The sequence below is a fragment of the Castanea sativa genome, chromosome 7 (assembly GCF_040712315.1).
Source record: "Castanea sativa cultivar Marrone di Chiusa Pesio chromosome 7, ASM4071231v1".
NCBI classification, from domain to species: domain Eukaryota; kingdom Viridiplantae; phylum Streptophyta; class Magnoliopsida; order Fagales; family Fagaceae; genus Castanea; species Castanea sativa.
In genome coordinates, this window is record NC_134019.1 from 33,093,308 (window position 1) to 33,113,471 (window position 20,164).

Sequence of the window (20,164 nt, forward strand, 5' to 3'; positions counted from 1 at the left end):
GAGAGTAAATGCAACAAAAAATGAAGCTTCAGCAATAAGAAGCCTTAATGCGATAAGCCCTTCTTTAATCTTAGGCCAAATTAACCATACACCCAACCATGCCCAAACCATACATAGGCACACCCAAATCAAAAACCTAGTTGAACAAAACCCATCACAACCCAATTGAAAAGGGAAACTACATCAAAGAAACAAAGATTTGGATCAAACCCCCCCCCCCCCCCCCCCCCCCAAAAAAAAAAAACCAATCAGACTTGCAGTGGCCAGACTCAATGGAGATGTATAAGGGACATGGCAGTTATGGAATCACCGTGAATCAATGGTTTAGGGTTGTATTGGAGAGAGAGAGGTTAGTAGATTTAATAATCTAATTTACTAATATTAGAAGAATCTTGACCCTTGAACAGTAGCAATGACTTCAGTTTCCTCCCATTATACTTTATATATTATCACGTCCAATGGTTTTTGCAATATGAGGCAAATACATTGAAGCATAGTCCATTATTGTTATTTACAGGATTGCTCGTCTTTAAGATATTGAAACACCTCATGCTTCCATAGCCTCTATGCAGATCATGGTACTTACAAGTTACAACAAGCTTAATATTATTTGAAGATTTTCAACACGCTTATTCTGATATCCTGAAATGATAAATTTGAAGATTTTCAACATTAAGTTTTTGGAAATTACTGCGCTTTCTGTTGGTTATAAACTTGCCCCAACTGTATGCCCTATATTTTGCAGGGTTTTGCTCATTTGTCAGCTCCTCTAAAGGCTTTACCATGGTGTAGTGCGCAGGGTTGAAGAAAAATGGAAGAGAGAACCGTTCCTTCTCTGAGTTCACCATCACCCTGTGCTCCACACTCTCCTACCTGTCATTGCTCCAAACCTAAAAACATTTCCATTCAGAGTGAAACTGGCCAACGACAAAAGCCTCCAAGTACATACCAATTCCAACATAGGCATAGAATTGATTTTAATTGGACTAGTAATTATATTTTTGATCCATACATGCATATATGGACAACATTGAGAAGAAAGTGATATTCTAACATAATTCATATACTTGGATTTGGATATTGTATATTGTATTTATTTATTTATTTTTAATGAATAAAGATAATTGGATATTGTAGATAACTTATTTCTGTTCTGTCAAATTATATGTCGATTTTGCTCATAAATGCTTTCTTGGGTTTCTCAGTCAGTTTTACCCATAGTAATTGATACCTGAAAGCGAGTTTGGCTATTAACAAAAATATGAATGATTTGTACTTAGCAGAGTTAATTTGAATATTTGAGAATGTTACCTGAATAATGTCACCAACATTGATGAAATAAGCATCTGGGGTGGGTTTGACCCGAACCCACTCTCCATCTGTTTTCCTTTTCACTTCCAATCCTTCAACATCATCTTGAGCAAGGATGGTTAAGGCACCACCATCCTTGTGCCGACCAACACCAAGTGCTAACTCAGGGGTTGGGCAAGGTGGATAGTGATTTAGTCGGATGAAACTGTCTGATCTTTAAAGAAGCCATGGAACCTATCTGCTGGCAAGCCCAGGGACAGACCAATAAGTTCCATTAACTTGTAAGCTAGTTTTAACATCTCTTGACCATATTCTTGGCATATCTCCCTGGTCAGTTGTCAAAGGAGCCCATTAAATCACATAGATGAATCCCCTTGAATTGGGCTACAAATTAAATCATAATTCTTGACAGATTCATTTCAATTCTAACTCTCAATTACAGAGGGTCCTCCCAAATAACAGTTATGAAGACACATTCATATGTTACTAACAAGTTAACCTTAGATGACTAATTATTAAAATGTACCATGCACTCTCTTGTGGTCTCCACTCACCAACTCTTGCAACATTATCTCCCACAACCATTAAGTGTGCTGTGATTAGAACTCCCCTTTTCATATCATGTAGAGATAGGTTGAACTTTATAATTTTGTCATCTAATTGATATTGGCTAGAATTAATATTGAAATTATCCATATTAATCCATAATAACTATTATTAATTAGTCAAATTTCCTCAAGGCACCATCAATCTTCTCTCGCATCTCCAAAGGCACCCCATGATTGATCACCTGGAAGAACCCCCACTTCTTGCATGCATCGCCAACCTGTTTGACAAGGCCTTGAAATTCAATGGCAGAAACATTGGTGGAGGAGAGTATTGGAGAAAGATCGATCAGTGGGACACCTTTGCCTTCAATGTAGGAGATGCTTGGCCTGTGTTCAGGTTCTTGGATGAAAGCTGGATCAACCTCTCCCATGGTAATTGGTGGATGATTTTTTTTAGTGCTCAAAGAGGTTGGTATATTTTTATTTCAGAGTGTTTCACTGATTTGTAAGAATATTGGCGTGGTGACGAAGGAATGGTAGGTTTTTTAAGCTTTTATATGTGTGAAATTGAGTTTTATTTATGTACATTGAACTTGGACTGGTTTTCGGATTCCGATGGTTCGAGGAGATTAAAATTAAGGTATGATTTTGTATGGTTGCTATATTTTTAAGGGTGGGACGTTTGTGCTTGCATATTGCATGGGTGAACTATTTTTCTTTTTTTTTCCTTTTTTTTTTTGGGTTTTGGGTGAGCTGTTTTGTCCTATGTATGGATATTTTCCTAATGGCAATAAACATCGGTTGAGGAACTTCTCCATTATTGTTGTCTTCAGGGGATGCTCCGCAACTAAATGGATTGAGATCATTGCACCTAACGTAATTAGTGAAAGCGTATGAAATTTAAAATTGTAAAAAATAACTTTAAATTTCAACCATTGAATAAAAAATTGCAAAAAATAACTTTAAATTTCAACCATTGAATAAAAAAAAAGAGTAAAAGTAAAAAAGTAAAATTAGTAAAAAAAAATATATTATGAGTGATCGGGGTCGCACACTGCAGATCTCAATCCCAATTAAATCCATTATCTAAGGCACTAAATAAAGGACAATAGAAACTGTTCGTATTTTTCTAATATTATTTTTATTAAATGTAGATTTTGAAAATATAATCTTTAAGTTGCATTTTTTAAAAAATGTTATTAACGCCTGCATATCAAATTTTGTTTAAATTTGATATTATTTACTATTCGATCAATAAACTTATTTATATATATATAATTTTAGACTACAAAACCTAAGGGCTCGTTTGGTAACATTGTTCTAGTAACGTTGTTTGTATTTTTTTAAAAATATATGTGGATGAAAAAGTGTGTGAAAATACGTGTAATATTATTTAAAAACTATTAACTGTTGCTTAAAATGCCATACTAAACAGCCCCTAATTCTACTCTAGCCTAATTAATCTAATTATATATGTACTATTTGAAGCTCAATCTTGAAGAATTAAACTCAGGCCCTTGCTCTCACATCCCACAAGAACTTTGTGCTTGTGAAGTGACCATCACATCCAATAAAAAGTTATAAGAAGAGTTTGCAGGATTTCTTTTCAATTAAGAAAGGGTTTATCACTTGTTCCGCGACACTAACTGCCGTATGCAGTTTTGGTGTTGGCGTGTGAGTGTATTCCCTTATCTCATCCCCCTTCCCCTATACATATGTGTGTGTGTGTTTCTCAAAAAAAAAAAAAAACTAATATAATATAATACATTTAATTTTCTTAACATTTTAATTAAGGTTACTTCACCAAAAAAAATAAAATAATAATAATAACAATAATACACACTCTATTTGCCAATGTAATACATTATCTATTAAAATGACCCATATTGTATCCAAACACAAACGTATTTTTATTCAATAAATTTAGATACACAAAAAATTTCACACTTGCTTAAATGACAAGCGGTTAATGGTGGATACAAAAGTGAAATCAATGGTGGATCTAGATCGGAATCTATAAAAGCTTTGCAACTCAATAGATGTGAAAAAAAGTTATATCTATAGTATTTTTCATTTTTATTAAATATGAAGAGACAATATATGTAACCTAATTTTTATAGGATAAAGTTTAGCAACAAAATTAGTTGTAACCTAATGTTATAACCTTACTCAATAAAATAAATATTACTACATATTTTGACAATATAACCATTGAATTGCATGTTCTTTATGCTCTTAATAAATATGTCAAATTTTGCATAAATTAGATATTATTTATTATCTGATCTACAATCTTATATTTTATACATAATTTTAAACTATAAAAAATTGCAATTTAAACAATCAATTAATGGCGTAGGTATTGATCTTTAATTTTCTAAAAATTTTGCAAGCATGGAGTATATAAAAAAAAAAAAAAAAAGATGTAATCCAATGGCGGATTTGTTAAAATTCATCTTTTATAAAAAGATATTGAGTAAGGTTATAGCTTTAGTAGGGTTTTGCTCATTCGTCAACTCCTCTAAGGGCTTAACCACGGTGGAGAGTGCCCATAGTAAGAAAAAAGGATAGGAGTACCTTTCTTTCTCTGAATTCACTATCACCCTGTGCTCTACACTCTCATACTCGTCATTGCTCCAAACCTGAACAATTTCCATTGCTTGAGTTAAACTGGTCAACTATAAAATCGTCTATAAAATTTTAAGCTCCAATTTAGGGATAGATTATTAATTCTAATTTTTGGGAAGTAATTGTATCATCAATTGTCAGATACATACACGTATGAAGTACACAAAGAAAAAGTAGTATAAGGACATTTTACATATACTTCGATTCAAACATTGTAAACAAGACAAGTTCGAGCATTCTCATTTGGGCTCTAATTTATCTATTTTACATTCATTGTAACACCAAATGCACGTAAAATGACTCCCACACTTGGAAATGCAACACTATTAAAGTTTAACATTTTACTATAGTAATATCTAAAATATTTCTATTGTACGTACCAACATGTATATCTTAAACACTTTTATTTTATTCCAGCTTCAATTATTTTCATCTCACAAAACATTCTCTCCAATAGAATAGTCTATGCAGTGTAAAGTGGTATTGTACGTAAAATAGATAAATTAGTTTTTTGGTGAAATAAAATGCATTTTTTTTTAATGTAAATGCTCTTAGCCACTTACTTCGGTCAAACTTCACAAATTTTTCTCGTCATGATAACGTTAGACTTAATGAGCATTTGGATTGCATTTATTCTCCTGCATTTGCATTTTTTTTTTTTAGCCCCTTTTGCACTGTTCATGGGACATGAATAGTGCATTTAGGCTTATGAATAATGCCAAGCACGTGAATAGTAACTTTTTTATTATTATTTTTTATTGTTTTCAATTTTCAACAAAATAAGTGGTATCCAATTAGACCCTTAGGTAGCGTTCAGTGACTCTACACTTAGGAGAGTATGAATTTTGATGCATTCTAGGAAAATTAATTCCAACAAAATACATTCTTTTGAAAAGTACACATGTTTAGTATCATGTTGAAACAAACAAAATTAGATTAAATAAGATTTTCATTTTATTTGTATGTAAACTTTCCATGCAATTTTAGGAGTGTGTAAAGTTGTATAAAACAATATATTTATTAAATGTATAAACACCACCATATACACACACATACACACTTAACCTTATTCCAAACCTTGTACATATAGAAAATTCTTAGGTATTTGTGGAATATGGAAAAATTGTATTCCCTCCTTTCACATATGTGGTGGACCTACCAAAAAAATTACTCTCTCTCTCTCTCTCTCTCTCTCTCTCTCTCTCTCTCTCTCTCTCTCTCTCTCTCTATATATATATATATATATACACACACACACACACACACAAATATAGCCGCACACATTCACCTCACCGTGCCTAACCTTATTTCAAGCCAAAGCTACTAAACTTTTGGTTTTCGATTTAACATGACAAAGTTGTGACAACTGACAAGATAATTATAGAAAACTGAAAATCTTTATCAACCATTAAATTGCATGTGAAATTATAAATGGTACCTTAATATTGTCACCAATGTTAATGACATAAGCATCTAGGATGGGTTTTACCCGAACCCACTCTCTATCTGTTTTCCGCTTCACTTCTAATCCTAGAACACCATCTTCACCAAGGATGGTCAAAGCACCACTATCCTTGTGTCAACCAAAACCAAGCGCTAAGTGAGGAAAAGGGCATATATGATAGTAATTGAGTCGAACAAAGCCAGTTTGATCTTCGAAGAAGCCATGGAACCTAGCTATCTACTGGCAAGACTAGGCTCAGTGCCGCAATTAAGTTCCATCAACTTGAATGCTAGTTTCTCTATCTCTTGAATATATTCTTGGCATGTTTCCCTAGCAAGGGAGTCCATACCTTTAAAAAATCCATAAAAAGTTTTTAGGTCCTTCTCATCCTTCTACTGTAAAAGAATATGTTCAAGCTTCTAAGTTTAACCAGTTCAACATTCTAGTAAGTGAGAAAGAAAATTTTATCACCCTTGCCCTTCCCCGAGAGTTCGTAATCCAATGGCAAAAATAAGGATACACCCACCTCCATTTTGGTGCAGTAAGATTGGCACTAACCTTCCATGGAAGAAAGGGACTCCCTATAGCTTCTAGAATTTCCCTCCTTGATTCTAGATTTTTGGAATACCATAATGCAGTTATAGGAACTGTCCAAACCACTTTAATGCGAGAATAGTCTTTGTTACCATTTTCCCCAACTTTAACATGTCTCTTAAAGACCCTCACCTTTGTGATGCTCTGAAAGTTCAAGTTCAAATTACAGGAGCTTCCCAGGTGCATGATACCTTTGCAGCCACACTTCACTATCAGCTTGCCTACAGACTCCAAAATCATGCTTTTGACATAGTTATACCAGAGATAGCCCAATCTAATGATGCTTTTTTAATCCAAGTTGACCCAGGCATGACACCTATGTGCACATTTGTTCCAAGACAGTTAAATAAAGAGCAGATGACTAAACTCTTTCCAGAATCATGGATTACAAAATATGAGAATCTTCATCAAGCGGCTAAGCCAACCCAGTCCAACACTCCTTTCTTCATCAAAAAAGAAAATGGTGAAGTTGAAGTTAGGTTCTTGGCGGCCACACCAGAAAAGGATGAAGTAACAGTCTTTCCTACTCAAATTGCTATGATCCAACCATTGTCATATGTAGGTCTTGATGGCCTTCAAATAAAAGCATTTCGAGAAGATGGAAACCCTTGCTATGAAGAAAAATCATCCTCTGGCCATATCTGGTGGGATGTTTGTGACTGTGCTGATTGTCAAGAAGAAGAAGTCTTTGAGAAACAGCATCCACGAAGAAATAAAAAGTCTTCTCAGCAGATTCTCAAAGAAAGATATGAGGCAGAAGATCCAGAAGTAGACCTCCTTAGAGAACCCTCTGAAAAGTTTGATTATTATGTCCTCTATCCTCGAACCAAGAAGCATAATCCTCCTTCTCCTTCCCCATGCAGAGGAAATCATGATCAAAACCATCAAAACCAAAAACCTCCACTAATTTCATATTACCAGAAAGTCCTTCCCCAAATACCAAAATGTCAACCCAAGACTACCAGTCAAACCCATACACAGAAGATCTTACCTTATTATATGTTTGACAATACTTCACCCTCTTATTCACAAAATTTTCCTCCACTTAAAGTTTTGACCATCCTCAAGCCAACATCAAACATGTTTGGAAAATCAAAAATCCTGTTGGAACCAATCCAGATGGATCCAAGAAACAAGTTTCTTCGGCTGAAGCAGCTCTAAATTGGCAGGCAAAAAATGCTGTCACACAAGACCAGGTTCTTTCAAAGATTCTTGATAATCAACAAAAGATGACTAAAGTAGTTACTCATACCTTCTCGTCCTCAAATTCTCTTATTGAAGACTTGAAGAAGAAAATACAATCAGTTGAACAAGAATTGGCAACCACTGCCTCCACAGTAAAAGATTTGTCTGTCTCCTTCCCTCTCATCGAGCAAAAAGAAAAAGAAAGAAAACAGTTGTTGATGCAGCTCCAGTCTATGGAGAGTTCACAGAAGGTGGCTACTCAAACTCTTCCAATGCAAGTCTACATGCCTTTCCAACCTCGCCAATCTTTATATAAAGATCTGTCCATACCTTTAACCTCACCATTCTCCCTAGTTTCCCCCTACCAGAACCTCCAACCACTAACCATGACACATCCTGATCACAATCCTTTTAAACCAAGTGGAATCTTTCCTAGCATAACCGGCTCAACACCACTCCAACTAGACCTTAGATCAGACCACAAAATGAACCTTCTCCCATAAAAAAGGACAAAGAACCATTACACCAACCCTCAGATCCAATTGTTGATGCTTCTTCCAAGCCTCCAAAGATGAACATGTTGGCTATAGACCCTGATCCTCCAAACCCAATTTCATCATTTCTCAAAACTCTTACCCTTCAAGACTTAAAAATTCTTTTTGTACTCCCAGTCATTGATGACACGGATCTAGACTTGTCTGGTCTTAATTTAGAAGGAATATTTATAACAGACCCAAAGGTAGAAGAAGATGATGATGTCCTTCACCCTCAACAACCTCCACCACCACCACCAGCAATATTTCCTACACCACCTTTCATCCTTGATCACCAAACAAGATTAACCTACTCATCAACCACAGATTCAAAACACTTATTCACCATTGATAATACCCCCCTTCAAAATGGCATGATGAGATTTTTAACATGTATTCGTGGTGCACAGTTGAACTCCAGGCCCCAAATAATACTGTTGCACATATCATTGCCAAGTTTGTTGCAAGACTTACAGAAAGATTGAGACAATGGTGGATCAACCTTGGAGAATACAGGCAAAGAAAAGCAGCTCAGTGCAACACTCTAGAAGATTTTTTCACAATCATTCATAGTGAATTCCTTGGTTCACTGGCCCATTACATAGAAGTGGCAAGAGAAGAATTCTTACTTGATGAAATGTTGCTCTTTTGAAAGGAAAGATCTGGAAAAACATTTTGACAGAATGTCAAGCCGATACTACTCCTTTAATGGAATGGATGATGTCAATTCTAAACACACTTTTCTTAACTCTTTTCCAGAGCCATTAGAAGATGAAACTTTCCGCATGATGAACCTTCAAAAAATAACCCTGCAACAAGCTTCGTTGGGAGAAATCCACCAGCATGTGCTTATAGCTCTTGAAAAACTCTGCAATCAGAGAAAGTTTCTTTCAGAAATTGACAAGGTCCATAGCAAGCTTAAAGACAATTATAAAAGGAAAAATTTGCAAATCAAGTACTATGACAAAACTTGTGCTTGTCCAACAAAAAGAAGAGATCATTTCAAGAAGTATTCTTGGAAAAAGAAACACTATGCAAGCCAAAAGAAGAAATCTTTCAGAAAAAAGAAATGGAAGTTCCTCAGAAGAAAGCAATTCAAAGGAAAAACTTCAAAAGTCTGTTTTGTATGCAGAAGACCCGGCCATGGGCTTGTTCCAAAAGCTTTGCTGCTTTTTCCCTTTTTGGACAATTTTTTGCAGGATTTTGGCCGGATTTTGGCAATTAGGAATTCATCCAGAAGAAAGATACAAGACAGCGTTTTGCATCCTAGACCACCATTACCAATGGACTGTAATGCCTTTTGGTTTTAAAAATGCTCCATCTCAATTTCAAAAGCAGTGGTAAGACTCTTCCAACCACTTTTGACAAATGCATTGATCTATGTAGATGATATTCTCCTATTTTCAAAAGATGCAAAATCTCATGAACAATTGCTTACTGAATTCTACAATTTAGTAAAAGCTCAAGGGATAATGCTTTCAGAAAAGAAAATGGTCATAGGAGTATCTTCTATTGACTTCTTGGGTGTAAACATTTCCAATGGAAAGTACACTCTGTAGCCCCACATAGCAGTTTCTCTTGGTGAATTTCCAGATAAGCTCACAGGTACCAAACAGATACAGTAGTTTCTTGGAATTGTTAATTACATGTCTGACTTTATCCCAAAAATCTCCAGATACAGGGATTGTTTGGCTAAATTGCTGAAAAAATCTACTCTAGAGTGGAATTCAGTTCATACAGAACCAGTCCAACAATTGAAAAAATTAGCAGTAAAACTTCCTATTTTGTAAATTCCAGGACCAGGCAAACAAGTCCTACAGACAGATGCAAGTGATGAGTATTGGGCAGTAGCTCTCTTTGAAGAAGTTGATGGCAAAAGAAGTATTTATGGATATAAAAATGCTGCATTCAAGCCTTCAGTGCTTCATTACCATTCTACTTTCAATGAAATCTTGGCAATCAAACATGGAATTGAAAATTTCTGGTTTCACCTTCTTGGGCATAATTTTCTAGTAGAAATGGACATGTCTTCCTTTCCCAAAATGCTCCAGTTCTAAAGAAAAATGCTTCCACATCCTCAGTTACTCAGATGGTCAAATTAGTTTTCATGATGGTATTTTCAAGTCAAACACATCAAAGGTAAAGATAATCTTATCACTGATTACTTTTCTAAAAAGCCTCCAGTTCTTCATACCACAATAATTTTTCCACCTTTATGTGTATATCCAATAACAGATCCATCCTCATCTTCTGGCCCTTCTACTGCAGCCCCTAATGATATCCTTAATATGATAGAAACCCTTCCTCCAGAAATAAAAGATCAAATAAAGACATTGACCCTTGAAGCTAGATCTAAAAGAATCATTAGAGTCTTCCATGATTACCTCAAAGAACACCAACGTCATTTCCTTGCCATTTTCCAGACATAGAACAACCATAGAAAACCCCTATTGCCTTTTGGATAACAAATTGGACAGTGGTACATTATCTCTACATGTGATACTTACTCAATGAATACTACTTGTGTCTCCATTTTGAGCCAGAATTTTACTCATACATTTTCCCTCGCGAAAATAAATACTTTCACAAATTCTGGTTCGAAATCTTAAAGAATGATGCTCATAATGGTCAATGGTTCAAGTATTCCAAACTAGAGCACCCACGCTTTGGTCACAAAATTACTTCTGCATGTTTAGTAGCCAAGCTAAATTCCAAAAACGATGTTCGGGCAGAAGGAATCCTCCACCCTACTGAAATGCATTAGGTGACTAATGCCGATGGTACTCTTCACACACACATGGACGTGTCTTGGATATCTTGTCACTATTCCCTCACAATAGCAGAATCTCTCAATCAGGGAATCCTACCTGACATAGTCCCAGCAGATCCAGATGTCTGTAGACAACAATGGCCACATGAAGACCATTGGGAAATGCCAAATCCTTTGGTTGGACATGATGACCCATACCACTATAACCATGATCCAGATGCTAATGTTGATGAAGAATGGTTCCAAGGAAGAGATAGGTGGGATGACTAGATATATATATATATATATATATATATATATATATATATATATATATATATATATAAAGAAAAAAAAAAGTGTCAGAAAACAACTTTAAGCATAGCCACTATTGTGGACTTTTCATTCACCAGCTCCTACTTTCCCTGCAATATGTTTGTTAACTGTAACTATTATTTTATGATGAAAATTATCAACCATGCAAGAGATGATCTTCCTTCCCACATACTATTTATCTCTTTGGCAGTAACATACTCGGAAGAAGATTACTACTGCACCAGGACCCTTGACTCCAGATGACATTTGTCAATCCATCTTCAGGACCCCTACTCCTCTGGACATTTGTCAAGAACAAGCCAACCCCTACAATCCAACCTTATCTTCTGATTGTAAAATATCTCTATAACTTCTTGCTTATAAATAGGCATCTTATGTCTTTGTAACGGGAAGAGAGTGAAAGAAAGCCCTTTGTAATATGTCTTCCAGTTTCTCTTATATTTAATGTAAAAAAGTTGTTCAATCTAATGATATCCCTAAGTTTGCTATATCTTGTTCTGTGTTCAATCTCATACTTTCATGTTATCTTTTATAGTGTCTTAGTAATATACGCCATTAATAAGTTTCCATAGTAATCGTCTGATTGTTTATTTGTCCTTCTACTCTCTCTAATAGTTGGTATCAGCACTACTAAGGGTACGTTTGGGATTTGCTTATTTTGTTAAAATTGAAAACTTTTTGCTGAAAGTACTTTAAATAAAGACAGAAGTTAGCTAAAATAGTACAATGGTACCCACGAATAGTATAAAAAAGTGCAGTGAGACTCATGAATAGTAACAAAAATAAGCCGAATAGTAAAATAAGTTGACAAAAATAATCTTTACCAAACGAACACTAAAGGTCCGTTTGAATACTGCTTATTTTGCTAAAAACTGAAAACTAAAAACTAAAAACTAAAAATAAAAAAAATTACTGTTCATATGCTTGGCACTGTTCATAAGCCTAAAATCACTGTTTATGGACAATGAATAGTGCCAGCAGCGCTGTCCAAGGAAAAAAAACGCAAAAAATGCAACACAAGAAACATAAAACCCAAACGCCACCTAAGAGTCCATTTGTGACAACTTAGTATGCATTTGGCATAGATTATTTTTGTCAACTTATTTTACTATTCAACTTATTTTTGGTACTATTCATGGGTCCCACTGCACTTTTTGGTACTATTCATGGGTCTCACTGTACTATTTTAGTTAACTTTTACCTTTATCTATAGTACTTTTAGCAGAAAGTTTTTAGTTTCAACAAAATAAGCGGATTCCCAACAGACTCTTATTTAGTAGAAATTGAATTTTTTGTTGTTGAAAGTACTGTACATAAAGGTAAAAAAATAACTGAAATAGTACAATGGAACCAATAAATAGTACCAAAATGTGTAGTGAGACTCTTGAATAATACTAAAATAAGCTAAATAGTAAAATAATCAAACTTTAAACTCACTTCCCAAAAGCAACCTAAGTGTGCATTTGACATGGATTATTTTTGCCAACTTATTTTACTATTCAACTTATTTTTGTTATTATTCAGGGTCCCACTGCACTTTTTGGTATTATTCATGGGTCTTACTGTACTATTTCAGTTAACTTTTACCTACAGTACGTTCAGTAAAAAGTTTTCAATTTCAGCAAAATAAGCGAATCTCAAACATACCCTAAGTCCTGTCCAATTATCTTACTTCAAGCTCGAATGATAACTCATAAGAGCATTCTCATCAAGAGTGTTATAAATGCTAAAATGCTATTTTTAGCATTTATAACCATAAAACCCTACTCCATCAAAGATGCTTTATGCTAAAAAATTTGACATCTTACTACAGTGAGCTCTCATTTTTTAGAGTGCACTATAGCAAAAAGTTATAATTTTTAATGTTTTTTTTTTTTTTTCTGAGAGAGAGAGAGAGAGAGAGGGGGGGAGAGAGATGAAGAATAAAAAATGAATAAAAATAATAATAAAGAAAGAATGTTTAAATGAAATGGTTAAAAAATAGAAGTTTTGATATTAGAGGTATTGTAAAATTATGTGTTAAATGCTATAAAGTTAAGTTTGTAATACTAAATGTTAAAATTTTTAAAAGTCTTGATGAGAATGCTTTAAGGACCTTAAAATTAGATCCCATGGTATTTATGCATGGTTGGCTTGGAGTTCTAACTTCTCCTAGTTACAGTTATGAAACCATAAACATAAGCCGCCAACATGTTAACCTTAGAAGACTAGTTATGAAGACGCTTACATATGACAAAAATTATAGGAATAATCTAAATTGCTTGGGATAGAGAAAACAAGTTTGTAGAAAGATTGAGCCAAAGGACTGAGGCTTGAGGGCTTACCTAAACTCAGGTGGGTACTCAGGCCATAGATTAGTCCTCCCTGCGAGTTCTTTGTCATTAGCAGGCTCATGCGAATCCGAGACTAAAGTGGGTTCCTGAGTTCCTCTATAATAAAATCAAACACCTCCTTCCAGTCCCTAACATTTTTGGTATGCTCAGAGTTATAGTAACCCAACACCTGTTTCTCAGTCCTTTTCACCTTCCTCTTCTCTTCCAAACTTTGCGCAAAGAACCTCCTTGACATTTTCTCAACCTTCTGGCACTTCACCAAAGGCACCCCATGGTTGATCACCTAGAAAAACCCGCAGTCTCTGCATGTGTTGCCTATCCCTTTAAGAAGGCCTTCAAAGGCAGAAACATTGTTGGAGGATTGCATTGGAGAAAGATCAATTACATGGATGCCTTCACCTTCAATGTAGGATATTCTGTGCCTGTTTTCAGGTTCTTGGATGAAAGCTAGATCAACCTCTCCCATAGTTGGTGATTTTATTATTGCAAAGAGATTGATTTACTTTCTAACTTGCCCTTTGTAAGCAGTGGTAGGAGAGGGAGGAAGGGTAGGTTTTAATTTATAGCGTTATGTGATACTGTATTAGTGAAGAGATGACATCACATCATATCACATTATCACATTGCTATGAGAGGCTACCAGAGTAGTGTTTATTAATTACGTCTTTTGCATACATCTTGTACACAGTGACAGAGCCACTTTTGGGACCGGGGCCATGGGCTCACAAAATTTTTGGGAAAATTATCTATAGTCGTGCCAATGAACTCTCCCCTGTAGGAGCTCTCTTTCTCTCTCAACACGGTAAGAGCATACTCCCTCCCTTGAAGGCCTCTCTAAGGGTTCTCTCTTGGACTACGCCGCTCAAAAATTGGCTGTAGCCCTTCCTCTTGTGAATGTATGGATCAAGAAGTATTGAATAGTTTGGAAAAGTTAAAGCTCACAAAAGAAGAAAATGAGGATATTGTTATTACAAACATCAGTAGCTATGAGATTTTTGAAGAATGCTCTTTGAGCTTATTTGGGAGTCTACTTACAGATTGTCACCAAAATCAAAAAGCTTTTAAAAAACACTTTGAAAATAGCATGGAAGATGGGTTCTAACTTGAAAATTGTGGAGGTTGGAAATAATATTATGCAGCTTAAGTTTAGCTCGAGGTACCAGTTAGAACAGGTTGAAAAAATGGTCCATGGAACTTTGACAACAACCTTCTTCTTCTTTGTCAATGGAGGAAAGGTTTAACGTCAAAAAACATTAGTTTCTCCCATTCTCCTTTCTGGGTGCAAATTTGGGGTTTGCCATTTGAGAATATGACTGAAGAAATTGGGAAGGATATTTGCAGCAAGATTGGGAGGGTGGTAGAAGTTGAAAAACGAGCTATGCAAGCGGATCAAGCAAAATTTTTAAGAATATGAGTTGAGGTACTGATTAACAAGCCTCTCTGTAAAGGGGGGTATGTTAAGAATGAAGAGGGTGGAAGATGTTGGATTGATTTTCGGTATGAGAGACTCCCCACATTTTGTTACATATGTGGAATACTTGGGCATGATGAAAAGCACTGCCAATTAAATCCAATGGAACAACATTCAGAGAGGCAATATGGTGAATGGCTAAAGGTAGCAGGAGTTGTAAAGAGCAGAGGTGAAAGGGAAAAGACGAAAGTGCAGACGAAGGCTGAAAAGTGGAGTTCACCATCTCTGATGGAGGGTGGAAAGGCCAGTGAAGTGGGTGGTGGCGTAATCATGATGGATGCAACTTCCTTGGACACGATGAGGGGCACTGTCATGTCTAATCATCGGGATGAGCAGGTAGAAGTTGGATGGGACAATGCGGTATCAGTGGGTTTGAAAATGGGGCTAGAGCAAGAAGCACATGATAAGCAAAAAGGCTCTAGAACTGAATTAGTTAGAAAAGAAGTGCATGGGAATGAGGTAGTTCAAGTAGAAGTTGGAAAGGAGTTTGGGCTAGTTATAAGAGAGTTGGAAACCTTAAACCCAATAAAGCCCAAAGAAAAAGAAGACACAAGTGAGGGAGGGAAAGTACAGCAACAAGTTCCAGACCGAATGGAAAAACCAGAAGCTAGGGGCAGAATTAAAAAAAAAAAAAAATAGCAAGGGAAAAGGAAAGGCCCAAGATGTTGAGATGTGTGGACAAGCCCAAGAGGTAAGTAAAAAAAGAAAAGGTAATGTTGAAATGCTTTTTAAGTCTGAAGGTAGATATCAGAAACGTATATGTGAGGGAAAATTTGAAGGGGTGATAATTTAGCTATTGAAATGGCGGTGACTGCAGAGTAGCACCGCCGAGATAAATGATTGCATTAGGATGGAACTACTGGGGGCTTGGGAACCCCCGGATAGTTCGAGTGTTGCGCTAGCTCGTGCAATGTTGGAAGCCCAAAATTGTCTTCTTGTCAGAGACAAAGCTAAAGAAATATTAGATGGAAAAAGAGAAGGTAAAAACTGGTCTGTTAAATGGTTTAATTGTCCCTAGTTTGGGGAGAACTGGGGGATTAGCTCAGTTATGGAATAGGTACATCAATGTGGAAGTTCATGGCTACTCAGGAAACTACATTTATGCATTTGTGACTGACCCGGAATCAAGATTCAAGTGGCGCATCACGGGATTCTATGGAAATCCTGAAACCCATCATAGAAAAGAATCTTGGGATCTTTTGAGAAGCCCAAACCGAAAGTATCAACTCCCCTGGTTATGCTTTGGGGATTTCAACGAAATTGTGTCGATGGAGGAGAAATTGGGTAGGGCACGAAGGTCTCAAAGGCAGACGGATGAATTTCAAGAAGCAATACATCAATGTAAGTTCAAAGATCTTGGATACTGTGGCCATGATTTTACTTAGTGCAATATGCAAGAGGGTGAAAGAAGAATGTACTTAAGATTGGATCGAGCCTTGGCTACTTCTGAATGGATTGATTACTATAAAAATATAAAAGTGCATCATTTGGTGGATTCCACATTTGACCACTACGCACTGCTGATAACTAATGCTACTATTCAAAAACATCCAAATAGGTGAAGATTTCAATTCGAAGCTATGTGGACCAAAAGGGAGGAATGCAAAGATATTATTAAAGAAGTCTGGGATGACTACCAAGAGTTAAACTCTCTAACGGGTATAGTTGCTAGGTTGAAAAGTTGTGCTACAAATCTCTCTAGATGGAACAAAACAGTATTTGGGCAAATTCCAAGGCAAATTCAGAAGAAAAGGGAGACTCTCAGTACGCTGGTCCTGCTTAGAGATAAAGATGGCAGCTTGGGCAGTGAGATCAATACGATAAGAAAGGAGATTAATGATTTATTGGATAGTGAAGAAATTATGTGACATGAATCTATTGACAATATTGCAGAGGTGGTTGTGTCCTATTTTAAAAATCTATATACTACTTCCTATCCGACTCACATCCTAGAAGTCCTTGATACAATTCCAACTAAAGTCTCTGCGGATATGATCAATTCTTGATCCAAGAGTTCACAAGGGAGGAAGTTGAGGCAGCACTAAAACAGATGCATCCAACAAAAGCCCCGGGTCCTAATGGTATGTCTGCTATTTTCTTTCAAAAGTATTGGGGTATAGTTGGTAATGATATCATATGTGTGGTCTTAAATGTGCTAAACTCAAATCTGTCTATGGTAGAGATTAACAAAACTAACATCACTCTGGTGCCAAAAACAAAAAACCCCCCACAAAAATGACAGAATTTAGACCCATAAGTCTATGTAATGTCGTTTATAAACTCATATCAAAAGTGTTGGCCAACCGTCTCAAAACAAACCTTCCCCAAATCATATCAGAAAAATCAGAGTGCGTTTCTCTCTGAGAGACTAATCATAAACAATGTTATTGTAGCTTTTGAACTTATGCACTATTTAGAACACAAGAGGGAGGGAAATGAGGGTTTTATGGCAATAAAGTTAGACATGTGCAACGCCTATGATAGGGTGGAATGGGGTTTTATTAAACAAGAGATGGAAAAAATGGGCTTCCATAAAAAATGGATAAATTTGATCATGCATTGCATTACTACAGTATCCTATTCTGTCCTCATTAATGGTGTTGCTTACGGTAGTATAATTCCCATTAGGGGTCTCTGCCAAGGAGACCCAATTTCACCTTATATCTTTCTATTATGTGCAGATGGTTTTTCCTCCCTTATTAATGATGCAACGAGGAATCAAAGAATTAGTAGGGTATCGATATGTAGAGGCAGCCCCAAGATCACATATTTGTTCTTCGCAGATGATAGCCTATTGTTTTGTAAAGCAAATACCCAAATATGCCAAACTCTTATTGATATTCTCCAGCTATATAAAGCTGTCTTCGGTCAAAAAATCAATGCGGATAAGTCTTCAGTCTTTTTCAATAATAATATCCAAGATGATAGAAGATGTGAAATGTTGGATATGTTGGGTCTAATGCAAGATACTCAGCGTAACAAATACCTAGGCCTACCCTCAATCATTGGCAAGTCAAAGGTTGAAATATTTGCAGAAATTAAAGAGAGTGTGGAGAAAATTCTTTTAGTGGGTGGACGAGAGATCCTTATCAAAGCTGTCGCCCAAGCAATTCCAACATACACTATGAATTGTTTCCAGATCCCAAAAAGTCTTTGTGACGAGATTGAAGGTATGGTGCGAAAATTCTGGTGGGGGTTAAAGGGGTTAAGAATAAAAAATTGCTTGGGTAAGCTAGAAGAAAATGTGAAAGTCAAAGCAGAATGGAGGAATGGGATTTCGAAATTTACAGGCTTTCAACCTTGCTATGCTAGCTAAGCGAGGTTGGAGGTTAATCTCGAATCCTAACTCTTTGGTGGCCTAAATCTACAAAGCTAGATATTATCCTCATGGTGATGTTTTTAAAGCAAAACTTGGATCTAGCCCTTCCTTTACGTGGAGAAGCATCTTGAATGGGTTGGAAGTGGTGAAGAGAGGTACCCGTTGGCGAGTTGGCAATGGCAATAGGATACATATTTGGGAGGATAAGTGGCTGCCTACTCCAACAACGTACAAAATAACCTCCCCCCTAAAACATTTTGATGATTATCCTAGGGTCTTAGCGTTGATTGACAGAGATACGAGGAGGTGGAAAGCTGATGTAGTTAGTTCCTTGTTTTTGCCTTTTGAAGTTAGGATTATTCTGAATATTCCTCTTAGCCACAATCTTCTAGAAGACCAAATCATATGGGTGGGTAATAAAAGGGGAGATTTCATGGTGAAGAGTGCCTATTATATCGTTGTTGGGGTATTAGATACAATGGAAGAAGGTGAAAGCTCTATGACTGATCCAAGGAGTCCTCTTTGGAAGAAGCTATGGCACTTAAACATTTCAGCCAAGATGTGAATCTTTGCTTGGAAAATGTGTATGGATGCTCTTCCAAAACTTGTGAACTTGCAAAGAAGAGGAGTTAATCTATGTGAAACCTGTCTTGCTTGTGGGAAGGAGCCATAATCAATTTTCCATGCTCTAGTCAGGTGTGAAGTGGCTAAGAGAGTGTGGAATTGTTGGGTGGATGGCCCTATAGACTTATTGAATGTAAACATGGATGTTATAGACATTGCAATGCAAATATATGACGCTGGTATGGTACGTGACCTGGAGATTTTCTTTGGAGTTGCATGGGCAATCTGGTATAAAAGGAATAAAATAATGCACGAGTCCTCAAGTAAGCTTCCTGATCATAATTGGAGCTTTGCTAAGAGATATATACAAGAATGTAAGAGTGCCTTACTAGTTTGCTCTTAACACTTGCCTCGGATAGAAAAGAAGTGGACAGTGCCTTCTCCAGGGGTTTTCAAGATCAATGTCGATGGTGCAACGCCTAAAAATGAAAGGAACTCAAGCGTGGGAGTGGTTATAAGAGATGCAACTGGTATAGTTTAGGCTATTTGCTGCAAATATCTTTAGGGATAGTTCTCGGTGGAAGAAGTTGAAGCACTGGCTATAGAGTACGGTTTACTTCTTGCCAGAGAGCAAAAGTTGCCTCAAATCATTATGGAATCTGATGCCTTAACAGTTGTACAAAGAGTCACATTAGCTGAAACAAATGGTAGTCTTGGTCATGTGTATCAAGGAATCCTTAATTTGCTTTCTTCTTTTAGCAGCTGGAGAATCAAACATGTGAAAAGAGATTACAACAGAGCAGCCCACAAGCTTGCACAGTATGCAAGGCAAAATGAAGTTTCTCAAGTCTGGAAGGGGGTCTGTCCTCCTATAATGCAACACATTATCTAGGCAGATTGTACTTAGGATTGTACTGTGTTAAGCTTCTTTTCTTTTGCTTTGTTGTACTCCCTTTTCTTATGTCAATGATTTTCCCGTTTGTGTTTCAAAAAAAAAAAAAAGGGAAAAAAATAGTAAATAATATATTTTTTGGAGTAATCCTAATTAAGTTGAAATTTAAAAATAAAAGAAAAAAACCTTATGATTTTGGGCCCCTATATCCGAGATGATATACATATATATTTAAGAAAAAAACCTTATGTTGAAAG

General features: G+C 36.2%; 2 pseudogenes; both read right to left on the minus strand.

Annotated features, from left to right (window-relative positions):
• Window positions 1–399: 399 nt before the first annotated feature.
• Window positions 400–2,290, minus strand: LOC142644342 (protein LATERAL BRANCHING OXIDOREDUCTASE 1-like; annotated as a pseudogene).
• A 2,028-nt stretch (window positions 2,291–4,318) lies between these two features.
• Window positions 4,319–20,164, minus strand: part of LOC142644343 (jasmonate-induced oxygenase 2-like) — a 38,880-nt pseudogene continuing 23,034 nt past the window's right edge.